Source organism: Rhipicephalus microplus, chromosome 3, assembly GCF_043290135.1.
Source record: "Rhipicephalus microplus isolate Deutch F79 chromosome 3, USDA_Rmic, whole genome shotgun sequence".
NCBI classification, from domain to species: domain Eukaryota; kingdom Metazoa; phylum Arthropoda; class Arachnida; order Ixodida; family Ixodidae; genus Rhipicephalus; species Rhipicephalus microplus.
In genome coordinates this window covers 242,990,665-243,005,682 of record NC_134702.1, presented here as the reverse complement: position 1 = coordinate 243,005,682, position 15,018 = coordinate 242,990,665, and positions in this window count along the sequence as shown.

Genomic DNA, 15,018 nt, shown 5'->3' with positions numbered 1-15,018 from the left:
TGTACTCCGTGTACAATGTGTAAATATATTTCTACTCTCTTTCTACTCTCACCCCGTGACAATATTCCCACGCGTAGTCCGGATTGTTAAGAGGCTGTTCCATGTCCCTAAGATGTGTTTCTACAAAACCGTACACCATCGGCCTCTTCTTCCTTAGCTGTTCTTCTATCTCTTCCCACATCAGCCTGTTCCTGCCACCCTGCCTGTTAATATACCCTACGTTTGAACTGCCTCGACCCTCGTGGCTTCGTCTATTTCTGCCCCGGACTCTACCTGGTATAGATATTGGTGCCACTTTTGAATCGCACCTATCCATACCGCCTGTCAAAGAGCCTCCCTGGTTGTTTTTTTAGTTACTAGCTATCCAACACGAAGGGCCCGTATGCCCCCCAAAAAAGCCACTGCAGGTCCTGAAAGTCGCCAACCCACCTCATGACCTAGCCACCCATCGAAGTGAATTCTGTCTCGCTGAAAACCACCCCACCTATGCACATCTCTAATTATTTCCACCAGCTCAAAGCCTTTCTCTCGACTCACCCACCATTTCTCTCGGTTTGCATTGACAGCCACTCTTTACAGGTTGCCGTCACGCACTGGTACCTCCGGTATTGTGCAAATCACTACTTGTACCTGAGGAGAAGTGGCGCGCATGTCATCGACCCCTTTCGCAAGTGTGGTCACTAGTCCTGCCATATCTTCATTTAGGACATCGTTTGAAGCGCCTGAAATTATCACAAGTCTTCCTCCATCAGCTGCAGTTTTGAGTTTGCGCTCGCTTGCCACATGACTGTTTCAGCTTGCGTCCTAGGAACGTCCCTACTGCAACCCTCTTGTCACCTCTTACCATCTCTTTGACTGCTTCTGCACATCGATTTAAATTCGAGTCTGTGGTGATTATCACAAGCTCTGACTTTTCAGCTGGCTCGTCCTGTACCTGGGGGTTACTTGCACCTGTGACGCCAGCTGCTTTGTCCACTCCCAGCCCCACCAGTACTTCGCTGTCGCTGGGTCTTGCGACCATTGAACCGGCTGAACCTGTTTTTTTTTCCAAACTTCCTTGCTCTTTCTTCTCCGCCGTTCTAGTTGGCAGCGCCATACTGTTTTCTCCGTCGGCCGCTGCTTTGGTTACCTTCACTAGTGCCCCCTCGGCGAACTTCAGCCTTTTTCCCATAGCCCTCGTTTTCTCTTGCGCTGTCGCCAACGCAGTCCCCTGTTCAGTGATTCTCATCGGTAGTTCACTCTGGGCAACCATAATTTCGTCCATTTTTTTCGCTCTACCTCACATTACCTGCATTTTGCGTCAGCCTCCCCGCCATTCGCTTCGGCACTTGGATTCATTTTAAAACCCACCCCGCATTCTGAACACTTTACAGCCTTTTTTACATTGTCTTTCTGACACCAATTATCCTTATGAATTGTATCACAAGATAAATACAAAGCACGAACCTTGCCCTACGAAAAAGAGAAAGTCTGAGCTTTACTACAAAAGTCTGTATGTTCAATGTACGTGCACCTCCCCCACAGGGTCAAAAGAACAAAAAAGTACAAAGAAACAAACACACACAAACTAGTAAATACCTGGTGACTACCTGCCGAAAAAGCCGTGCAGTGTAATGAGCACTACAAAGGTTTTAACTGCCGCCTTAATAATTATAAAGGTAAGCTCGAAACATTCAAAACCACTTATCTGTGCAGTCGATTGGCAGCGCTCAAAAATACGTCCATCCACCGTGCCAGTGTGAATTGAACCATCAACTGAACAAGGATTACTGAACTGAACAAGAATACTGAACTGAACAAGAATACTGTTTTGTTGCAGAAAGTGCAACAAAACAGGACACCGCGAGGATGTGTGCCCACAGCCTCCTGACACACCGAAATGTTGAGTGTGGGGGATTCAGTATCACTAAACAACCACGAGTGCCGCCCTTCTTTCATGCTTTGCGGTGGCGACCACCCGACGGCTGCCAAACCACGCCCAAAGCGGTTTTTGCCACCAGTTAACCAACGCAAACCACCCCGGTCAGCTACTCCCACCAGGAAGGCCCAGTCACCATCCCCCAGCCCCGGACGGCAGAGCAGTGCGTCCGGGAGTACAGCCAGGGGAACGAGCCGTTCCGGGGATAAGTCGGGGCCCAAGCGTGGAAACTCGTCATCGCGAAGTGGTTTCGCTGGCCAGCAGGGATCTCAAGGCTGGCACATGAACGGGACTACGCATCATCATGGTCAGCAAAGCGGTTCCCATAAGAAAGCACAAACGGTAAGCTGGGCAGGGCAGTTTCCTGCTCTTCCTCTCTCTCCACATCAGTCCCACTCCATCACACAAACATCAACAGAGCAAAGAACACCACAACCAACGCCCCCTAGACTACCACAAACCATGTCAGTGGGCACTCAGCTTCACCCTGACACGCCGTCAATTACGGCACGATCCGACTATTGCTCACGAGTGGCGTTGAACGAAATGGCTACTTCTTTAAGGAATGAATTCGCAGCTATGATGCCGGTAGAAATGCAGAAAATGAAGGATAGCATTATGGCTAAACTAACAGCTCCACTCCAACAATTGATCCAGCAGGCCCTGCAACCTGCTGTAATGAAAATTGTAATGGAAGTTAAACAGCAGATATCGGCTGCGCTTGGCCAACCTAATATTGCGCCATCTGCACCAAAACGCACCACGTCTCCGACACGTGAAACACAGCGACCGGATTCCCCCCCCCCCTCCCCGCCCCTTCCGTTTCCTATCGCCGTCCCGAGAAACCGTTCCAACAGCTGCAGCTGCTGCAGTCCCACTTCCCACCACCCTCCACCAAGATTTAGCACAGTCCTAAATGCCTCCGTGCACTACCAAGGCCCCGCTATTGCATGATCATGGCAAGAAACCGCAGGTCAACGCGTGACACTACTCAACTCCTACGTGTGTGGTATTGGAATTGCAGGGGGTATCGTAGGAAACGCGGAGCTCTAATGCAATTCATTGCGACGCAGCGGATTACTCCCTATGTCATAGCGTTACAAGAAGTACAATGTACCCCTACGCTTCCGGGTTACACCACATACGTAACGAACAATACACCACATCGCAGAGCTACATTAGTTCCTAAGCATGTCACTGTCATAGAACACACCCTTCAAAGCACCTCTCTCTCGCATGTACTTCTCGTATTAGTCCCATGCTCTCGTTCCAGTAGCAGCTTGTACGTGCTTAACGTTTACAGTGCACCTAACGCCAGGAATGATGACTTTGGTCATCTATTCGCCCAACTATGCAAGTTGTGTAAACACATTCTTATTGTTGCAGATTTCAATGCCCTCATCCGGCTTAGGGCTACGCAACTGAAACGCCTAAAGGCCGACGACTCACACAGGTTCTCGCGATTCATCGCATGACCCTGCTGACGAAACCTGATCAACCCACTCGCCTAGGTAATAGTGTGAGCAGGGACACATGCCCCGACCTCACGATAGTCAAGGGGGTTAGTCACCATTCCTGGTGCAAAGTCATGGTGAATCTAGGCAGTGATCACCATATACTAACTACGCAGCTCTAAGTAGCAGCCAAGCGTGCCCCAGAGCGCATCATAAAACTAACAAATTGGGATGTGATTTAGGCGTAACTGTAGAACTACCCATCAGAACTCTCCTTCCCTAGAGGCTTGGATATTACATCAGTCCGATTTTCAAACAGCTACCAAACTCATCGCTGCGATGACAGAAACGTCGGATGTGGACCGGCATCTGCTGCATCTCTGGGATACCCACAGAGGCTTGACACGGGGGTGGCGGCGACAGAAATTAAACCGAAAACTTTATCTCCGAATCGCCCAATTAGCTGCTGAGGCACATGACTACGCGAACATCCTCACTGGCATCGATTGGCATAACTTCTGCGATCGACTCAACGGCTCACTAAGTGGCGTATACTGCGTGCCTCGAACGTGGCGTATACCTCGAACGTGGCGTATACTGCGTGCTCTCTTAAATCGCACGCAGACAAAATCACACACAGCTGACGCAATCCGCACCATTCCCCACAAATCAGGGCTCGACGATACCACTCTGCTGCACACCTTAAAGCAACACTATCTATCCACGGGCATTACAGAAGCAGGACATTACAGAAGCAGAGGTGAGGGCAGCTTTGCAAAGCATTAAGCGTAACACAGTACCCTAGACAGACGGGATTACGTACACACTTCTGCATAATTTAGATGATCAGTTCATGGAATATTTACCCGCTTTTTACAATGAACATTGGAACAACGGCACGCTACCACAGGAGTGGCGACACGCAGAAATCATACTTATTCCAAAGCCTGGCAAGCCGCTATCCTTCCAGAATCTTCGCCCTACATCCTTAACTTCATGTGTAGCTAAACTCCTTGAACACGTTGTCCTCTCTCGGCTACAACAATTTCTCGAAGACAGTCAATTTTTTCTTGATACACTATTCGGCTAATGTCCTGGTATCTCTACACAGGTCGTATTATTACAGCATAAGTAGGACGTGTTGGTTAGCCCCACATCAAACTAGGTCTGAGCTCATCTGGCTTTGGATCTGGAGGGTGCTTTTGACAACGTCTCCCAAGACCTTATTCTTGACAATGTCGTTTCATCTCAGTGTGGCTCCCGTATCTACAATTACGTCAGGTCCTTTCTTTCTGACCGCACGGCCACTATTAAGATTGGAGACCTCCGGTCAGACGTCAGTCGCCTCGCAGGCAGAGGAACACCACAGGGCTCGGTTCTCTCGCCCTTTTTGTTCAACGTGGCTATGGCTAAACTCCCTTTCCTATTACAACAGGTTCCCAACATCCAGCATGCTATCTATGCAGACGACATTACAATTTGGGCAACCAAAGGGTCAGACAGAGCCATTCAGGACGCCCTACAGGAAGCTGTGTCTGTGGTACAAGACTACGCTGCTGCCGGCAGCCTTACGTGCTCAGTCGATAAGTCGTAGTTTTCATTGGTATACAAGCGGCGCCGCGAAACCGCTGATTCTCCTGACATTCCGCTGTTTTTTCATGGCCGTCCTATCTCTCTCGTACCACGAATTCGCATTTTAGGCCTCTACCGTCAGTCCGACGGCAAGACCTCGCACACTACACACCTTCTGGCTCAGCAGATAACTCAAACTACACACATGTTCCAACGCATCACCAATCGCAGGAGAGGCCTCTGTGAGAAGGATGTCATCCGCTTAGTACAAGCACTCATACTTAGTTGGCTCACCTATCATCTTCCCTTTCACAATCTCACGCTATGTAAAATCAAAAAGATGAAGATCCTTCTACGGACAGCTGTGAAGGCGGCTCTCAGCTTGCCTCCACACGCATCTACACAACGCCTCCTTCAAATAGAAGTCCACAACACCGTAACCGAACTCATCGAGGCCCAGCACAACAGTCAGATCCAACGGCTCAGGCAGACCCATCAGGGCTGCGCCATCCTGTCTTGTCTTGGCTACCCAATTCTCAAAAAACCCACACAAGTACCGTGACTTAAACTTGCTTCTACTGTCCACGCACTCATCAAGGTGCCTCCGATTCCACGCAATATGAATCCCTCCCGCCACGCCGGTCGTCGACGTGCCCGAGTTCAGGCTATGACACGCGTCTTTGGTGATGGTACCTCAGACTTACAAGCACTTTACACTGACGCAGCACGCTACCCAGAGAAATCAGTCATGTATTTAGCCGTGACAGATGACACAGACGCCCTTGTGGCGTCTGCCACACTTCGCACTACAGACAGTGATTTGGCAGAGGAGGGAGCTCTTGCTCTGGCAATTGTTCACGCTACGACACTGTCACATGACTCCCCTGTCACTATTGTAACAGATTTACAAGCTGCTCGCCGTGCTTTCACTCAAGGACTTGTGGCTGCACATACACACAATATCCTCTCTTCTGTCTTACCGTCCGCATTACGTTCTGTGCGTATCGTCCGGAGTCTTGGACAAGCCTCTCTCCATGGTAATGAACGCGTTCATGCAGTTGCCCGAGAGCTGACCGGCTGGGCTCCATTGGAAGAGCTGTCCAACCCAGATGACGCATCGACAGAGCCACTAAACTACAACGCTATGCTGGAGTACTACCGACAGAGCCGTTAAATGTATCCTCCCCCTCATCCTTCACTTAACAGAGCAGATTCTGTTGCTTGGTGGCAACTACAGACTAATTCATTTCCTTGCCTTTATATGATAAATTGCTTTCATCCGACTCTCTACCCCTCCTACTGCCCCCTTCTTGGGATCCGTACCGTCAGTGCACCACTCCACCTGAGAATGCTCTGCCCCACAGGGCGTTCCTCCCATTCCCAACCCCACCCCTTCCTCTTGGGAGTCTGCACTGCTCAGCTTACGCCGGCAGGAACAGCAGTAGCTGGTCCAGCGGACTCGCAGGGTCGCGCAAGGCAATGGAGCCTTGAACTGAATGCCCCACGCAAAGAAGGGTCAGTGTGCATTTGTTAATAATAAAAGTTTGTTCTCTCTCTCTCTTTTCAAGCCATGGTTTCATTGGCAAGATTTCGGCATGAAGTTTGAACAAGAAAGTTTTAACATTGGGTGGCGTTCACATGTTTTTCACTCACTTTAGTACGTATTGTCCATATGATTTTCAATACTTTGAACAGTAAAGGGGCAGAAGAAAAAACATTTTGTAGTAAGCGTTTCATAGAGTGATTTATTGATAAGCGGAATTTGAGGCTCCAAAATCACCGTATGAATATGAGATACGCCATAGTGAAGGGCTCCAGACATTTCGACCACCTGGGGTTCTTTAACGTGCATCCAAATCTGAGCACACGGGCCTACAATATTAAGTCTTTTATAAGGCGCTTTCTTTTCCATTAAGTTAGGTAATATATCGAAAAATTTGCCCTTAAGAAACAATATGAGAACACAAGTTCGCAAAAGAAAGGTGACAAGGTGTGTCGTTCTCACCTGTCTGAAAATACAAAGAAGTCAAGAGTGTGGTGTAATAGCGTTGTTTGAAAAAAGAACATAAAGAAGCGTCTCTCTGGTCTCTTATTAGCAAGAAACTTAATATTATTTGGTTAAGAAATAGATTACACAAAGATAGCCCTCCTAGCCTAACACGCCAAAACAAGTTCTTTCTAGATGTTTGCTCCCATGTAGAGCTCGAGATGCACGTGGCGAAGATCCTGTGGATTTATGATTGCTTTTACACGTACATAAGTACTTGTATTAGATACATAATTTTAGCAGTCAGAAACACGTTATACAGCTGACCGAGGAAAAAGTGATAAGTCATGACCACTCCAATCTTCAGCTGTTGCGCGCAGTTCTTCCGCTCTTTCATGCCAAAACGCTTCACTGTCTTTATACCGGTCTAATCGTACCACTAGGTAATGACTTGGTGTTGTGAGCCACTGAATATTTCCAAATAAACTGGGCGTGAGGTCCAAATTACCATGCCGTAAACCAATGCTTTTTCTTTGTTCATTAGGCTTTCACTCGTGTCACAAAACCTTTCAGTAATTAATAATAACGAAGTGAAACTCTCTATCAACAAAAAAAAGACAATATTGCCGGCGTATGCCAAAACACGCACTTCAAATGAGTTCAACCTGAAACCATTGCTCCCTCTGTGGTGAATCACTTTTTGACTGAGTGGTTCCAAAAAAATTCGCAGATCCCACGTACAGTGGTAGTCGATGATTTGCGAAGCACGAATCAGGAAGGTTGATATGTCACTTTAATATCCCCACAACGTTACGAGGTGGAGGTAAATTATGCCGTACATGACTTCTGTGTCAAGATTATCATGTTCGGATTTGTCGTTTACCTTCGCCTCGATTCACGTCACGTGAGGCCAAATTTAGTATGTGTGGAGCTAGCGAAACAGCCACAAGCACGATATAAACGTGGTATGTAGTCATGTTCATACATGGCACGCGTGTCATGATTATCATGTTTGCACCAGTCATATACCTTCGTTATCTATTTACGTTACGTAACACCAAATTTAGTATACGAAGAGCTGGCGAAACAACCGCGATTGTATCATGAAACGCAGAATATACTCCAACGCAATGTTGACGCGCACGCAAGCTGGGTACAGCGACACTACGCTAACGTAGCGTCACTGTGATTTTTCTAAAAAATGGCAGCATATTCACGGAGTGAATGATGGGGAGTTGGGCGAAGCATCCGTTCGTCCGTTCGTTCTTGTTTCCGTCCGTCCATGCGTGCGTCTGTGTGGCAGCCCGTGCGTTCATACGCCCGCCCTTGCGTGCGTCTGTTTATGCGTACGCACGTCCATCTCTGCGTCCGTCCCTCCGTTAATCCATGCATCCGCTTTTGCGTCCGTCCATGCGTCCATCCGCCCGTGTAGCCTTCCGTGCATTCATTCATGCATCTGTCTGTGTGTCCGTTCGTAATTCGTAAGAAAGTGTGCGTATGCCACCTCTAGTTTAGTTCTCAGAATGTGCGCTGGATGGCGGTGCTTCTATATGGGGAATATATGATGAAAAGATGCGAGATGGTAGTACTTGGAGTGTTAAATAGATGGACAAACGAACACACAGACGCATGAATAGACGCAAGAGCGGATGCATGGACGAAAACAGGGACGGACGCACGAACAGACGCACGTACGGACGGGCGGATGGACGCAAGGGCGGTCACACAGATGGACGCATGGACGGACGGAAGCAAGAACAAATGGACGGACGAATGCTTCGCCCCACTCTCCATCGTTCACTCCGTGGATATGCTGTGTTTTTTTTCTTTTGGGGAAGAGCGTTTTGCAGGAAGAACGACGCAAGTGCGTGCTTCAATACCTTCGGGACTTCGGCGGTCCTGCCTTCGAGTTATTCTATTAGGGCCTTAAGTTCTGGGTCGGCCCACTGTCGTTCAGCAAAGTCGTCGACAGTTGTCGTTCCCAAAAAGCAGTCGTCATCAGGGTCGTCGGGCGGTGGTTAGTCGACAAGCGCACGAGAGGAACAGTCAGCATAGGAGTGTTTTTGCCGGATTGTAAGCGATGGTAATGTCATATTCTTGAAGTCTCAGGATTCATTGTACGAGGCCACTTGAAGAGTCCTTCAAGGTAGCTAGCCAACACAAGGCGTGGTGGTCGCTCACAACTTTGAAGGGCCTGCCCTAGAGGTAAGGGCGAAACTTCGACGTAGCCCAGATGATGGCAAGGCACTCTTTTTCTGTCGTGAATAATTGGCTTCTGCTTTGAATAGAAATAGACTGGCGTAACTAATAACCCTTTCCAGTCCATCAGCCCTCGGCAAAAGAACGGCGCTGAGACCTAGGCTGCTTGCGTCAGTGTGTAATTTTGTTTCAGCGAATTCGTCAAAATAGGCAAGTAACAGAGGCATGCGGATGGGATGTTTAAGCTACTGGAAAGCGTGTTCCTGCGGCTTTTTCTACTTGAACTCCACGTCGGCCTTGGTAAGGTTAGTTAGTGTATCGGCGATGCGGGCGAAGTTTTTCACGAACTGCCTATACTAGGCCCACAGGCCCAGAAATTGGCGCCCCGCCCTCTTGTCCGTGGGCGGCGAGAAGTCGGCGATGGCAGCTGTTTTCCGTAGATTGGGACGAGCTCCAGACTTACCAATCACGTGTCCCAGGAACAAGAGCTCCTCGAACGTAAGGCTGACCTTTATGGCTTCAGTGTGCGTCCGGACGTCCTGATGGCTTGAAGTACAGCTTCAAGGCGCCGATGACGCTCGCCGAAACTCGCGGAAAACACCACGACGTCATCCAAGTACACAAGGCAAGTCTGACACTTCAATCCTGCCAGTACTGTATGCAGAACGCATTGAAAGTGGCAGGCGCGTTCACCTTAAACTCGAAGAGGCCGTCCGGTGTTATAAATGCCGTCTTCTCTCGGTCTCTTTTGTCGACTTCAATTTTCCAACAGCCAGTCTTGAGATTCATTGGCGAAAACTACTTGGCGTTATGAGCTGATCAAGTGCATCGCCTATTCGTAGGAGAGGATACACGTCCTTTCCTGTGATTTTGTTCAGGCGATAATAATCGACGCAGAACGTAGGGTTCCATTCTTTTTTTTCACTAATACCCGTGCCACACGGGCAGAGAAAATGGCATTTACCCCCAAATGCCTTCAGATTTATTGCCATTCGCGCGGTGCCACACGGGCGAACGAAATGGGATTCGTCCGAATGCGATTCACCACCAAATGCCTTCGCCAGAACTCAGTTGACTGAGAAATGCCTACTCTCGACGACACGAATCACGAAGTGCGATTTACCTGAAAGCAAATAAAACAAATTATATTCAGCTAAAAATAAAACTTCCCGTCTTTTATTTGCACTAAACTTTTAAAAAAGTGCTTTGAACGTTATACGAAGATCAGGTTGAAATGGTTTAAAATTATTTGAAGTTGACTGTCCTGAAGCTGACGCATAATAACTCGTCTTTGCTCCAGAATTATTCGCTCTTAAGCACGATGCTTTGCACGGAAACACACGTGCTGCCGTGAAAAAATAAATTCTGCGAACATCTTTTGGGAGATGCGACAGGTGCGATGCGACAGGCGCCATTTTCTAATTACGCTGTGGATCTGACTAGTGTTGGCTTAGGTTGCTACGGTCGGCTGCAACGTCGTAAAACAAAGCAAAAAACTACAACTTAGGGCAGCGTAATATGCTTATTTCTATTTAAATGATAAGATGATGTGTATGAAGCTTGTAAACGCTTGTTTATTTTTTTATTGCTATTCCCCCAATGCTCACTTGGAAGGTGCTGCAATCGACATCAAGTCAAATTTCAATCGCTTTGGACGTGTAGCAGCGTCAGCGAAACAAATGTCATTCGGGAACTGAAGGCCTTCACCCCCAAATGTCATCTTTTATGCCCGCGTGGCACAGGTATAACACCACGGGGGACGCCAATGGACTCTTGTAATGCTGGATGATGTCATCCCACAGCATTTCATCAACTTGTCTCTTCATGGTCTTGCATTCTCACGTCGAAATCCTGTACGGACTCTGACGGAGTGGTCTGGCATTTTCCTCGGTTATGATGTGATGTTTCGTCATTGGGGTCTGCAGAATTTTTGATGATGACGAAAAGCGCTCTTCGTATTGCAGGAGCAGGGTCTTGAGCTCTTCTTGCTTCTAGTTCGGAAGGCTGGGATTGACGCCAAAAGCTGAGGCAGAGGATTGGTTCATCTGAGCAGGTTCTGCAGAATTGGTGAAGGCGAAAGCACTGGTGGCTTCCACAATTTCTTCGATGTATGTGACCGTCGTTCCTTTGTTCACATGTTTGTACATATTGCTGAAATTTGTCAGCATAACCATTGTTTTGAATCCCCGCAGCTCTGCAATTCTTCCAAAGACGCAAATATTGCGGGTGACCAACAGAAGCTGAGTGCCTTCAACGACGCCTTCCAAGTGATCTAGGAGTGCCGAATGTAAGGGCCAAACCTCATAAGCGCGAAAATGCACGCGACAGCGACGAGCGACGCTATAAGCGACGGAACAGGGCGTTCGCGCGACGTGCCGCGTGCTCGTTTTCGCGCGATCGCTTGGTTCTCCAGATTTGGAAACCGTCGCTCATCGCCCGGAAGTGCTGGGCTCAAGCAGCCAATAGCGAAATACCGGAAAAGACAAAGACTACATAGGTGCACGTGACCCTGCCCGAGTCACGTATGCGCAACAAGAAATAATGCAATGTTTATTACGCATGTGTACAAAAAAAAGTGCTGCAAGGCAATAATAAACACTTTCCGTTTCATTACACAACAATATATCTTATTTTTAAATTGCATACCGCTCGCTACGCGGTTTTCTTGGTGCGAGTAGACGGCCTCATGCCAGAAACAGTGGAATTCGCTCGCCGAAGCCGTCGCGTGAATGAGGTTTGCCTGCGCTAGCGAATGATTGCGCGAAGCCGATCTACGTCGCGTCGCTTGTCGCTGTCGCGTGCATTTTCGCGCTTATGAGGTTTGGCCTTAATAATGATGCTGGAGCGAAGCGGAATGGTGCCTTGTTTTTCAGCACTTTCAAGGTGTGGTTTCCTGACAGCGTGCGCTGCGGTAGTGGTTCTTCTGTGGATAACGTTATCGACTTTGTTCCTAGGTTAATGACTGCACCATGGAGGCATAAGGAGTCCATGCCAAGGATGAAATTTTTCGAGCAACGCTGTAGGACCACGAAGTCAGCAGGATAAATACGGCCAATAATGGTGACTCTCGCTGTGTAGTTTCCTGTCAATGTTAAGAGGTGACCTCCGGCTGCGCGGATTTCAAGCCTTCCCGAACCGTCCTAACTTTCTTCAGCTTCTCGGCGAACGACCCACTGATGAAGGAATAGTCGGCTCCAGTATTGAGAGAGCAGTCACACTGTGGCCGTAGATAAGAACGTCAAAGTTGCAAGTTCGCCGTCTCACGTTGCAGTTAGGGAATGACGTCGGGTCACTTCTTCGTCGGCTTGTACCACTGCTTCCATGTTGCGTCGTCAGGTCACATTCGGTAAGTGAGGTTTCGTCGTCAGGACTTTGGCTGGTTGGCGTCGTGTTCGGAAAGCTCCATCGTGGCGTCGTCGTCGTCGTCAGATCTTCGGTAGTTCATCACACGGCAACCGCACCTCCATCAGTTGCTGCTCTTAGTTTCCTAGCCCCAGATACGGGCTAGGAGACCAGCCCCGCGTTAGGCTAGAGTAGTGCCGGTGGTAAGCTGACATGCGGCGGCTGGGCGATGGCGAACGGGAAGGACTTCGCAGTGTCCAGGTAGTAGGCGATGTCACGTGGCCGTTTCTCTGGCTGCGGACGTGGTACATTGACGGCGAAGCCCCGCAGTCCTATCTGTCGGTACTGGCAATGGCGGTAGGCGTGCCCGGCCTCGCCGCAGTAGTAGCAGCGTGGGCGGTTGTCAGGTGTACGCCAAACGTTGGTTTTCCTCGGCGCACTGTGCTGGCCCGCTGGCGAATGATGGCGGTGGTGGCGCCTGGCGATGGAAGTGCGACGGGGTCGCGTTTTGGCGTGGACGGGGAGGAGCGTTCTGACGCACTGCAGCGGCGTAGCTCATAGCTTCCGGCTCGGGCAGCAGCGCTTGGGAAATTAGAAGCGATTGCCGAACTTCTTCTCGCACAATGTCGGCGATCGAATCCACTTGAAGCTGCGCCGAAGGCAACAGCTTGCGCAGCTCTTCCCGCGCGATCGCTAGGATTGTTTCACGCAGGTCTTCGGAGTTTATGGTTTGATCAGCAGCGCAGTCGGGTGTCAGGCGGCGATTATACTGTCTGGTGCGCATGTCCAGGGTCTTTTCGATAGTGGTCGCCTCTGATAAGAATTTTTGAACGGTATGCGATCAAGCTGTACACGCTGACACGTGGCCTCACTAGAATGTACAGACCGACACGTGGCCTCGGAGTCGGCTGTGGTAACTTTGTTGTAAAACGCTCGGTTAGTACTGATCTCGGAGACCACGGTGCTGATTTTTCTAAAACACACTTAGTGCAAGCATTAAAACCTTCAAAATCAATTTCAACGCCCCGGGCTCCAAAAAATATCATCACGAAGGGTTTCTGACACTTTTATTGCATGGGTGCACATCTGCACTCATTGGAAAGGCATACAAACGAAAGATCATGCCTCTGGTTTGAGAACATCCCCTAACTTAGTCGACCGCCCTTGAAGCGGTGACTGGTTCCGTCGTACTCAATGAAACGCAGCATGCTGAGGGGTGGATATTATTTTACGCCCTGTTGGCTCGTTCATGAGGGGTGTCGCCAGAGCTGGGGAATGTCGCAAGCTTCGCGAAACTCGGTCGGTCCTGCATAGATCCCCAGGACTTTGTCAGAGTTAGTCCTCGGGTTTGACTCAATATCCCCGGAACGCAGTAAAAGTATATCAACAAAAAGCGCAGCGACTCTCTGCCTACGATTCGTCATTGCAAATAGCCATATTCTGGGGCACTGCACCTCAATTAGAAGGCGGCCATCGCTCATGACGTACGAGCAGGAGTGATGTAAATGACTAACTTGAACCAAGAGCAAGGGTGAGCGTTCCTTTTTAAAATCGGTGCTGTGCCCCGGTGGAACGTCACGTAGAGTGGTTGACATAGCGTGCCTATTTTACTGATAGCAGCATCATGTGCAGAAAATCTGAGGGGTCAGGTGAAATTCTTGCAGCCGTCCAAAAGCAACATTGGTGGCTGACCACCAGTAGTATCGGCATTTGAGCAGTCTATAGCCCCATGCTCGAAATATATTAGCCGCGCCATGTAGGAGGATCACCTGGAATAACAGAAAGGGTGAGCGTTCTATCGTAGAACCGGTGCTGTGCCCTAGTGGAATGCCAAAAAAGAGTCTTTATAAAATGGTATTTTTATTAGAAGTATTCTTCGGCTTCACAGTAGATGCGGCTCAAGGTGGTGAAGCACCCAGTGTCCTTTCTTTGAATTTACGACATTAAACTGAGGTGAAGTAATCGTCCTAGTTGTCACTGCTGGCTGAACACAGTTCGATGAACTCGCTGTCAGCGTCGTTGACTTCGCTTTACCGGTTCCTTGAGGTGGCCGCTGGCGGCGGCGGCATGCCTGGAGGGTGCACGGGTTAGTCTACTTCCAGCGTTGACAAATAAAAATACCGATGGCTACACGTGGGCCTTGAAAGCAGCCACAACTACCAACTGGTAAAGGAAGTTGTCAAGTTGTTTGAAATTGTGTTGCGAATTCTCAGGGTGGTATTGTCCGAGAGCCGCATATTTAAAAAAACGATACGGAAGTAAAACGTAAGAGTTGACCGATTTATTAGAAATAAATGAAACAGGAGAAGTTTATTATTAGAATATTCTTGCGTTCTCTTGACTGGTTCATTTCGGTTAAGCTTTCAGATTGCACACCAATATTCATAGCAGAATTATTTGCTATTGTACTGGCACTGCGGAAACTTGGTTTAGGTGAATCAGAAGCAGTCGTTATTGCAGATTCTTATTCGGTATGTGCTGCTCTGTCTTCGGAAGCCAACTTAGCACTTATGCGTACGTTTCGACAAGTCATGCCGACAAACAAT